Source organism: Rhineura floridana, chromosome 3 (assembly GCF_030035675.1).
Source record: "Rhineura floridana isolate rRhiFlo1 chromosome 3, rRhiFlo1.hap2, whole genome shotgun sequence".
Taxonomy (NCBI): domain Eukaryota; kingdom Metazoa; phylum Chordata; class Lepidosauria; order Squamata; family Rhineuridae; genus Rhineura; species Rhineura floridana.
In genome coordinates this window covers 183529085-183541326 of record NC_084482.1, presented here as the reverse complement: position 1 = coordinate 183541326, position 12242 = coordinate 183529085, and the positions used below count along the sequence as shown (strand labels likewise).

General features: G+C 41.4%; 1 protein-coding gene across 3 annotated transcripts in view; it reads left to right on the top strand.

The window, feature by feature from the left end:
- PTPRG (protein tyrosine phosphatase receptor type G) overlaps nt 1-12242 on the top strand; it is an 828925-nt gene that overhangs the window by 599947 nt on the left and 216736 nt on the right. The gene's annotated exons all lie outside the window — the stretch shown is intronic.

Genomic DNA, 12242 nt, shown 5'->3' with positions numbered 1-12242 from the left:
CCTATTTTGTACCTATTTTGCCGGAAGGCCAATGACATTTCCAAAAAAAAATTAAGTTAGAAAAAATTGTAGACAGCTTAATAAAAAAAAATCTATAGGTTGTTTACATAAATGAGTATAAAATGTGTATAAGAAAATACCAATAAAGTCAGCAGAGTTTAAGGACAAGTATACATAATAAAATCACATATCTGGGAAGGCTTACTTAAACAAAACCTTGTTTTAAGACATCAAAAAAGTACAACAAAGGTGTCTGCCTGATATTAATAGTTATGAGTGTGAGTTGCCATTCCTCAGATTTTAACTTTTCCCAGGATCTCTAGAAGTTATACCTCTGAGTGGTGAGTGGATGTATCTTGTATGTAGTGCACACACATGTGAAATGCACATGAACTTTCTCAGGCTGTAATCCAAACCTCCACTTAAGTGGGTGTAAGCCCCACTGAATTCAGTAAGGCTTACTTCTGAGTAGACATGGGCCCCATTTGCACTATACAAATATTGCATACAATGTATGCAATATTATACCACTTTAAACAGTCATGGCTTTCCCCAAAGAATCCTAGAAGGTGGTAAAGGATGCTGAGAGTTGTTAGAGAGGACCCATATTCCCCTCATAGAGATACAATTCTCAGAGGTCCCTGGGAAGAGGGATTGACTGGTAAACTACTCTGAGAATTGTAGCTTTGTGAGGGAATAGGTGTCTCCTAACAACAATCAGCACCCTTAACAAACTACAATTCCCAGGATTCCTTGGGGGAAGCCTGGACAACTTAAAGTGTTATGATACTGCTTTAAATGTATAGTGCAGATAGAGCCATGGTTCAGATTGTGCTGAAAGGCATTATATAGTGCACATCCCACCACCATTTCTGTGAAATCTCAGTTGAGGTTCATTTTGATCTGCTGATCACATGTTTTCAGGGCAGCTAGTGTTCTAGAAAATTTATATTCCAAAATAGTACCCGGTTTTCTTTGGAAAAACATTGGAGTGTATGGAATACCCATGGTTTTGACCTAACTGAATTAGCAGTGTGAAAAATACTAGTAAAATACTTTACTACTGACATTAGCATTGGAGTAAATCACTTCTGTTTGATAGTGTGTGTGCGCGTGTGAATCTGTTCCCTTTTACAACCATTCTGTTTGCTGTTGATAAGCTAATCTTTATTAAGCCTTAACCACTCGTGGTCATATAAACTGTAGACAAGTACTTCAATTTTGTGTTGATGGATCCGGGAGGAGAAGTGAGAAGTGATCTTGAGCTGCTGATACATTACATGTGGAGGTTGGTCAGATGTGCTTTACATTGGCTTTGCTCCAGATGAGGGCAACCATTTTCTTGTGGAACTTTCTCCTGAGTGAGATTCACCTGACAACTGCCTTAGTGCCTTTTCTTTTGGCACCAGACGAAGGCCTCTTGCCCCACCTCCAAGGTTTTTTAGGTACAACTTTTTTTAATGCTTCTTTTTCTGATCATTGTGCTCTTTTAGTTTATGATACTTTGCTGTTATTTACATTTGACATACATTACATTTATTCATATAAATCACCTTGGGAATATGATTGAAGGGAGGTATAAAAATACCTATAAATCAGGGGGTGAGGCACCTTTTTGGCCCAAGGACTACATTCCTTCCTGGCCCAGTCTTCCAGGGATTGCATGCTAATGGTGGGCATGGCATAGGCATGAAGAGGGTGGAGTAAGCTACATTCCACCCATGCAAAATCCAGAGGTTTCTACCCATACTCACATCTCTACATCCTCCATCCAGGAAGGCAAAGAGCAATTCAAGGATGCATTCAACACAGGCAACAGCTCTTGAGAAGGGTGCAGAGCAGGGCAGGTGAGGGGTATGGCCTAGGTAAAGTACTGATGGCCAGAGGAAGAAGCCTGGAGGGTCCCATTGAGCCCCCAGGCCTGAGGTTCCCCACCCCTGCTATAAACAAATAAGTACCTGTAAATAAATTGCGCTTGTTTTGCACCAACTAGTCTGGACAGTCTCAGGCTGCATTCAGACATGAGGTTTATTGCACTAGTTTTACTGATTATATTGGTAGTTCTGTCCCAATTTCTAATGCTCCTTTCACACTGTAATACCTGTTGCATTATGGAACTGCAACATTTTGGCCAATATACCAGTGGTTGTGGGGTGACACAACCATGAATATCACTGGACATGTCACTCCTCCTCCACCCTTTCTACACATGCACACTTCTGTTCACCCATGAAAATGGCAGGAAAGAACTGTATGCCAGTATACTGCCCCAGATTTTGTCACTTTACTCCCATGATTTTCTGGGTTAGTGGGCTTGCAAACGGATTTTTTCTGGAAGCAAATAACATGGAAATGAGTGCAAAACGTCCACTATATTGCACTAGATTTCCAGAAGTGGATTTTACATTATGTGAAAGATTAAATAAAATGCAGAAATTACCATGTAAGGAAACATCAGGAAAATGGAATAAACTGCTGTCTGAAAGCAGCCTAAGAAAGTAGAATATGACGTGACTGCTGCTCTAGCCTTGCAGAACTTTTTCACCACCTGTTGAGCCCCAGCTCTCCCAGGAGGATCAGGGAGGGGAGTCGGTCAAGTCCCAGCTTCCCCAGATAGAGCAGGGAGAGGAATCAGAGGTAGATGAGGTTTTCGAGGACAATGAGGGAGGGGGTGCAGTCGATTGTCTGCCGGTTCCCATGGACAGTCCTCCTGCCAAACCAGACCTTGCTCCACCTACAGATGCCCCAACTCCACCCCCCTGGGACTCCCCGTCTGGCACTTCAAACACTTCCCCGCCTTCTGAAGCCAAGCCGGCACCTATCGAGCCTGTACTGTCCGATGAGCCAGCGGAGGCTCACCCCCCCTGCCCTGCGCAAGACGCCATGAGAAACGGGTCAGCCAGAAGATGGAACTTTGGAGGAGTCAGAGATTATAAGTGAAGACCTTCCCTACTTAAGGTGGCGCCCCTGTGATTGGGATGCTGAGTCAACTTTCTTCACACGCTGCAGAGTATGCCTAGGTAGCTTAGTTAGGGACAGTAGTGAGTTAGCATAGTTAAGTCTATGAAGCGCACTGCTTTTGATGTAACCATTACTCTAATAAAACAAGAATTAATTCCAGTCTCACCTCCGTCTCGTGTCTCGTACTCTGAGCAGGACACCACCAGAGGAAAACTCTTGGAACACATACCCCTGTATGTGGCACAGGGTCTAGAGTCTTTGGCGTGGTCGCAACTCTAAGATGTGGCTTCAGATATCTATTAAGCCAGTGGTAAATCACAGCTCTGAACTCCTTGAAGGGAAAAGTGAAATGCAGACTTAAATGAACAAGCAAACAAATATCTTGGGTATGATTTAGATTGCTACCGTAGGAAAATATCAAGTAAGTCCAGGGTTCTCCAAGGATAGTCACTGAGTATTAGTGCTGTGATACTGCAGAAGCAGTTGGCTTCATCCAGTTTCTGGCATGCTAGTTATATTGGCTGTTATACTTAGCAGATGGGTAAGACTTCAAAGATTGAAGATTATCAGTTTCCAAGTCAAGGGCCAAATGTTGCATAGGGAGTAAATTATAATTCACAACTGAGAGGAAAGGCTTAAGTAAAAGCATTATAGAATTGTAGCCATTCATTTTCTGGTACAAAATGCACACCATTTCAGATTTCTATAAACTAGGTGACGGTATATTAGTTGCCTCTTTTGAAATGGTTTGTAATACTGTACCAAAGCCCGTTTAATGAGCTTGAAAGCAATTGCTTCAGATTTATTACTCTCTGAAAGCAGCCAGAATCTTCTGGGTGCGAATGGGACAGAAGTATGTATTTCATGTCCAACTGGCGAAGAGCTGGGTTTGTCACAGTCTTTAGCCATGCTGTGAACTGAGCAGTTCCCACAACGATGGATAGCTGGGTGGGGACATAGTTGGGAAGTGGGGATTGAATGTAGTTCTCAAAGCCTACGCACACTGACTCCCAATGAAGTTATAATGCAGGCACTACTTCAAAAATGATTATCTCTTTTCAGCCACTGTAGCCCTTCTGTGTGTTCAGCTTAGGACTGCCAGGTCAGAAGCATCCCAAACCGTGAGATTTCAGGGGTGGGCCCTAGTGATGTCATTAAGCGGGCCCTAGTGATGTCATTAAGCATGATACATTAATCATCAATCACAGTTGCCTAGAGCATACCACTCAAACAAAATCATTTCTCTGATTGGAAATTAAGATAGAAATCTTAGCTAAAAGAGGGTGTTCACAGGTCCAGCTGAAGTTATGGAATCATTCCTTCTCATCTGCTTAGAGAGCCTGGGTAAGGGAACATTTAATCTAGCCTACTTGCTTCTGACAAGAAGAGTTTAAGTGCCCTCGGGAGAGGCCAGTAACCAGAAGGCCATTGTAGGAAGAAGGGAGCCTAGTATTGTGGAAATGTTAGATAGGAGCACTCAGGAGTACAGATGGATGCCCCTAAGGGGCTGCAATTTTAAGCTTACTAACTAAGGGACTAAGCCCCAAAGAACTCAATAGGACTTATGTCTGAGTAGATATGGTTAGGACTGTGCTGTTGGTAAGGCTTGACTAGGGATCCTCTGCAGATATATCCATATCCAAGCTGGGTTGGCAATCCCCTATCTGGAATGTCCTGCCCCTGCCTTTTAATGTGGCTGCTCCAAACTTCTTTACAGACTTGACCCTTCACTTCAGAAAGAGGTTTGAGAAATGAGTAAGAGTTAAGAAGATTCTCTACCCTTTTCTGCCTACCTTGTGGGCTGCTATAAACTCACTTTGACAGCCAACCCAATTCCAGTGAGTAATAACTGACAGAGAGAAAACACACATGGTTTGGCTACCTTCATAGGCAGTAGCTTGGGAACAACAGCAATTGCAGCCACCTTTCCCAGTATGTGAATACTCTTTTGCTACTATTGGGCAAGAAACAAACCATCATGCAACCAACAAGGTGCGTCATCAGTGGGTTTGACAGCCAACCCAATTGCAGTGAGTAATAACTGACAGAGAGAAAACACACATGGTTTGGCTACCTTCGTAGGCAGTAGCTTGGGAACAACAGCAATTGCAGCCACACTTCTCAGTACATGAATTCTCTTTTACCACTATTGGGCATCATCAGTGGGTTTAAGGGGGTTGAGCTGACCACATGGAACCACTATTGTTGCTTCTATGGATGAAAGGGAGTGAGGTTAAAGGTAAATGAAATGCAAATAGAAAAAGAAAAGACAGTGATTATTTCCTAAATGCAATACCATACCAATCACCACAAGATTCCTATGAGTAAGGCAGAAAACTCAGCATCCCACAACCAGTCAGGATTCCTAAACCAAAACTAAAAAAATTGTGGCAAGGCCAAAGTCACAGAAGCCAGGAAGTTCACAGAAGCTAAAAAAAGCCAAGGTCACAAAAATTCCCATGTAACGCAACCTGACCCGGGGGCTGCAGTTAGTGCAGAATCCTGTAGCACAATTGCTGACATGAGTGAGACTCTGTCAGAACATAATACCTCTGCTCTGAAATCAGTACTGGTTGCCGATTTGCTACCAGGCCAAGTTCAAAGTGTGCTTTCCATGTTACAGGCTCCACATAGTACTTGTTCTGCTCATCTAAGCAATCAATCCTTTAGTGTGGCAGGACCTATACTTTGGAACTCTTCATTGTACTCCTTTTGCTGCCTGCTAGAAACATGTTTGTTTAGGCAAGCCTACGCAGTCATGTAGAAGGTGTTATGTTTTTCATCTGTTTTTAACTCAGTTTTATTATTTTGAATATTTTTAAATACCTGTCTTTAACTGTTTTTGCCAATAATTTTATTGTTTTAATTCCTTCTGTAAACCACTTTGAGGTTTTTTTTACAATAAAGCAGTATGTAAATGTTGTAAATAAAATACACAAATACATTTCTGAGTAACTGTGGCCCTTGGGTCTCTTTCTTCTTTTAGGCACAAAGCAATCTGCCTTATACCAATTCAGGGCATTTGGTACCATCTATCTCAGTGCTGATGACATGGACTTGAATTTTGGACCTTTGCATGCAAAGCATATGCCCTACCACTGAGTTAGAGTCCTTCCCCTGTTTAAAAAAGATCTTTTAAAATTGTTCTTTTTAGTTAACTAATGAATGCAGAGCATACCTAGGACAGATCCACACCATTCATTTAAAGCACATTCAACACGAATCCCACCACAGAATCATGGGAACTGTAGTTTGTTAAGGATGGTGGGAACTATAACTGTGCAGGGAAAATGACACTTCCCAGGATTCTTTGGGGGAAGTCATGTGCTTTAAATGTGAGTTGGATATACTTTAAATGTATTTTGTGGATATACTTCATAAACGTTGCCTGCATGTAAATCATTTTAATTAATTTTTTAAAATGGAAATAAGCTACAAGGTTTACCTGGTGACCATGGGCTACCCACCATCTCTCATCCTAATCTGCCCCTCATGGTGAAAACAACCAAGGGGGACCATAACCACCCAAAGGAAGAAGGGCACACTTAAAATGTAGAGGAAATAATCATGTACAACTGTAGTGTGAAATCATACTTATTGGAACATAGTATGAAGAATTATTTATATAAACATGATTGTCAAAGATGTTTATTATTTGCACAACCTGTAAAAATATTTGTAGTGCAACCATATGTTTGTTTACTCAGAAGCAAGTCCCAATGTATTCAGTGGGGCTTACTTGAACACGGAAGCGTGCACAGAACTGCAACCTCAAGTGATAAGGAACTTCATTCACCCGACCCAAAATTCAGAACCATGCCACTTTAAGCTGTTTTGCAGCTGTTTTATACTTGTTTTTATGGATTGTACATGGATTTATTTCTTGTTGGTTTCCAACTGTACCTCACATGATTGTTGGAAAGAGTCTATACACACACACACACACACACACACACACACACACACACACACACACTGGAGATGTAAAAATACATACACCTCATATAATAGTTTACTTTCAATACCAGTTAGTCATTGCAGAACATTTTTTAAAAAAATCTGTATTAGTTTCCTACCAAACAAAATGAGTGACACCTAAGTAAGCCCTTCTTAATTGCTTTATATATATATATATATATATAAGGATTGGAAGGAGAAAGATTTACAACACAATTCTTTGCTATGTTCACTTAAAAGTCCTGTTGATTTACTGCACAATCCTAACCATGTCTACTCAAAATCAAGTCCTATTGAATTCAATGGGATTTACTCCCAGGTATATGGGGCTAGCATTGCATCTTTACTCCCAGAAAAGAGAGTATAGGATTAAAGCTTCATATTGGGAAGGTTTTCAAAACAGGCTATGAATTAGACAAATAACCTGCCCTCTTCAACAGCCCAGGAAAATTTAAACTTGCTTGGCTCCTCATAATTAGAAAAGTATAACACATGGTAATGGCATCATAAACTGCAAGTACACTTTTTAAAAATTTCTGTTCAAAAATTATTTGAAAGATAGAATGTATAATATGCTACTTTTGCAAATAATTTTAAAACCCTGCATGTAATTTATTATAATCATAACTGAAATTGTTTGTTGTGCATGCCTATCACGATCCTACTGTGAACTTTGTTCTACCTCTCCTGCACACACAGAGAAAGGGATTTTTGCTACTGCTGAAAATTTATGAGATTTTCAAACAAGCAGGAAAGGGCAACAGTTTTGTGAACTTGCAATGGGTTCTAGCTATTGCCGAGAGGTCAACAAATCCCTTGTCAGTCATAACCCTGACGTCACTTATTGGCTACAAACCTGAAAGGGTGGAGTTAGAGCAGCCGGCTACAATTTCATTTAACAGAAGTTGAGGGGGGGAGAGCTGATGTTTTGGTGTATACCAATTGAATCAGACCACCTAGGAACTTAATTTTTTTTTAAAAAAAGCTGAGAGTCCAGAGATTGGGTTGATTCACTCAGAGACCCAAAGAGGACCCCAAAAATCCAGAGTCTCTGGGTGAAAACCCTAGTTCAGCTTCACATGATTCCAGTGGTGTGACGGGGAGAATAGGTCCATGCTCACTAGCCCTGATCCCTCCATTGTATCCCTCTTGCCTCCTCTCATACAATTCACCGATCAATTTTTATTGTTTCCCAGTAAACAGTAACACAAAATACTAATAAGGAGAGTACATCCAAATAATGATTACAGAAGGAACTTCAGCAGCAAGGAGCCTTCTCTGTGCATGGAAGTTCTCTTGAACCTTGATAATGGATGAGATAGCAGGGGAGCACTCTTGAAGATTATAATGGCCCTTTTGTCATTGTCAGTGTCTAGATTGCCAATGTGCTAGCACCATCTCTGAAGGCTCTTTTGCAGTTCTGGAGTTTCTTTTCTGACAGTGTCTGGAAGCTACAGCCTTTTCCCCTTTCCTTGAAGAACTTTTCACAAATGGAGGAAAAGGAAGCCTGATTTTGGTGCATCATTTCATTTCTAGAAAGGCTGAGGAATCATCTCTTTCTTCCTGCCCCCTTCTCTTCCTCTCTGTCTTCAGTCTCCCAGTTTCCAGACTGCTGGTGGATTTAATCCAAAGCAAGAGATCTGCTTTGTTTTCTGAGCCCCATGCATCCTCAGTAACTCACAGCTGACTCCTCTTCCAGCTGGCACAGGAAGCAACTCAAGATCTGTTTTGCAGCTTTGGAAGATTGTTTCCTTTTCCAAAACTGAGTTATTGGAAGAAATAGCTCATATGTAACTCTTATTTCTCCCCCTCCAATTTCAAATGACAGCACATGCTCTTTTAGTGTTATATTACTTGGTAGAACACCATGTTTTGGTAGAGTCACGACCAGTGCTTCTTGCCAGAGCCAGAAGGTTTGGTTGTACCTCCCTATGCCTTTAAATCTGTAGAGGAGGCCTTGCTGTATTTGCCATCTTTCACAAAGGCAAGGACTACAGGCTTTCTCCGTTATGGCACTCACACTGTTGAATGTCTTATCAGCATCAGGCCCACTAATTGATGGCTTTTCATCAGCAGTTAAAAATCTGGCCTTTTCAGGAAGCTTTTCTGTATTTGTTTTCAATGAATGTGTTATTTTTAAACTATGGCATTTTTAGCACTTGAGCGAAAAATGCCCAGAGTAGCCCCTGAATTCGGGCTATTCTCCTCCCCCCCCATGAGATTGTAGTGCCTCAAATGAAAACCAAGTATACTATGTGCTGCGATCCATATCAACACTGCAGTAATCTTACTCTACCTTTTGAGATCCCCAAAAAATCTCTCTAAAAATTGTGCATTGTGTCCTCTGCTACAGTGTATAATAATGTGGCCAGTTAAGCTTATAATAAGGTACTTAAATTGTGAGTTGTAAATTGCATGCTGTTTGTATTCAGCACATTAAACGCTAGCCATTCACTTTGCCTAGGACAGTATGTTCATTGGGAAGCAGACAGTCATGGCACAGGGGAAGTGATAAAGAGATTTTACTGGTTTGATTTACTTTTGTACCATTTACACTAAGGTGAGAAAGTCTTACTAGCAATGGAAATAGCATAATGGTACTTTGATATTTCAAGGCTATGTTTATTTTTTCGCTGTGCTGAGTGGGGTAGTTCCTTATTTGTTTCCATCAAGAAGGATTACAGCCATTGTTCAATTATAAATGATACGTACAAATGTTCTACCTCTTTCCTGCAGACCTCCTTTTTCACTTTTTAAAAGCTAAAGGTGTGCTCTAGTGGAGGGCTAGACTGTTTGATTCTACTCTTGAACACGAGGAATAATGCTCAGTGTACGAATGTTCTTTCTGTGTGTAACAGATACTTTGTATGCCAAATATACAGTTGGCGCCTCGTAGTGATGAGTGACTCTGAAACAAGTAATGAATTGAGAAAAAAGCTTTGTATTATAATAGTTTTTTAATGTATACTTTATTGAACAGAAAAATCCTAGCTATCCCCTCCACACTAGCTATCCCAGAACTAGAGATGGATAGATCAGTGTATATCAGTTCCACATGTGTTTATTCATAAGTCTGTTCCACACCATTTTCACATTAACTACTCTGAATATTTTTTTAAAGTCAGTATTATTCAGTCACAAGAATGGCTGTATACTATAGTCAGCATGGATTTTTTGCATTCCTCAATGTTAAATTGAAAATACCCCCCATGCCATTCTGATCCTTCCCATAAGCTCTTTTCAAAGCAAACGTTTACAGAGGTTATAGAACTTATAGTTCTGAACTCAGAAATGCTTGCTTAACAAGCCTCTAAATTTTCACGGCGATACACAAAACAGTCAGAGAGAATTGAGAGTTCAAAGTGTAAAAAGAGAGAGAGAAAACCAGACCCCCTTTGGACTTTTTTCTGTCAGAGTTCTAATAATTTGTTGAAATTAATTAAAAATCACCCATGTTCACAGAGTACATGTAATCCTATTACTGACCTTGCCCCATACTCTGACTTTCATCTTCTGCAGTTTAAAAGTTAAAAAAATGCCTAGCTGATATTTAATTAAATTAATAAATTTTGGCTTGAACTCAGTGATAATATTGGGCATGCTCAGTAAGAACCAACTGTCAGTGTTCTAACAGCCAGACTCGCAGCTGCTGGGCTTGCCCAATCAGGGCCCACACCAGACCTTCATCTCACTTTAGACAGTCATGGCTTCCCCGAGAGAATCCTGGGAAGTGTATTTTATGAAGGATGCTAAGAGGGAACCCCTATTCCCCTGACAGAGCTCCAGTGGCCAGAGTGGTTTAACAGTCAGCTGCTCTGATTGAAGCTCTGTGACTGGAACAGGGCATCTCCTAGCAACTCTCAGCACCTTTCACTAACTATACTTCCCAAGATTCTTTGGGAAAATCCATGACTCTAAAGTAAAATAAAGGTGTGCTGTGGATGTGGCCAGGGACAGCTCTGGTTTAAATTTGGGTGGGAGACTACATGTGCCTGCTATAGAATAAAAAGGTGGGGGAAACCCTGAAAAGCAATTATACTGTTCACAGTGTTTCCCTTTTGGAAAGGAAAGGGGCTTATCCTCTGCCCAGTGCCCACCCTCCACCCAATCTCCTCCCCCTCGCCCCTGCCCCAGGTCAGTTTCACCTATCCTAAGCATGATTGTACAGGAGTAAATCCAATTGAACTCAAAAAGCAAGCAAATGATCAAACCTGCCCTCCCCTCCTCCTCTCCCCTCCCTCTTGCCCCTTCCCTCCCCCTTCATTCACCCCTCCCTTACCCCATCCCCTTCCCCCTCTTCCTCCCCATAGACAGTTTTACCTATCCTAAGCATGATTGCACAGGAGTAAATCCCATTGACCTCAATAAGCATGCAATGGTCAAACCTGCCCTCCCCTCCTCCTCCCTCCCATCACCTCCCTTTTGCCCCTTCCCTCCTCCTTCCTTCACCCCTCCCCCTCCCCTTCCAATTCCCTCCTTCCCTCTCCCCTTTTCTGCTCCCCCTCCTCCTCCCCCATGGTAAATTTTACCTATCCTAGCCATGATTGCATCCCACTGAACTCAATAAGCATGCAGATGATCAGACCTGCCTTTTGCCTCTCCTCTCCTCTTCCTCCTCTGTCCCCCCTCCTTCCTCTCCTCCCCTGTTTCTTCCTCCTCCCCTGCCCACTCCAGACCTTCCTCCCCATGGTCAGTTTCACCTATCCTAAGCATGATTGCAGGGGAGTAAATCCCACTGAACTCAATAAGCATGCAAATAATCCATCCATTATCAGCAAACTTGCACAGGATCCCATTTCTTATCTCCCTGATTTAAAAGCAGAGAAATTCACTAATAGGCAAAACCCCTTGCGGTTTAAGAATATACCTATAGCCAACAAATATTTCTATCAAACTTTAAAAAGCAGGGAAATTGGGCAGGGGAGCAGGAGACCTGAACTCCTCTCTGAGATACTGTACTGCACTACAAATTTGTCAAAAAACAAACACAATTTGGGTTGGTCTTTCACAGTCCAATCCACTTGCTGTGTAGCTTGAAAGAATTTGGTAAGATGTACCTCCACAGAAACAGAAGCAAAATAAAATAATTTTCTGTAGGAAACTTCACTAAAATTGCAAAGTAAATCAAACATATTTCAAGTGACTATCTGAACTATATTAACTGAATTAATATTGTTGCTTCCTTCCGTCATCAAGCAAGACCAGCACAGCACATATCTTATTTCCATTATTTGGCTGATTGCAGGTGTTGCCACTACTCACCATATGCTCAGAGGCCCATGTTACCAAATTCTTCCAAGCTACACAGGAAGTAGATTGGACTG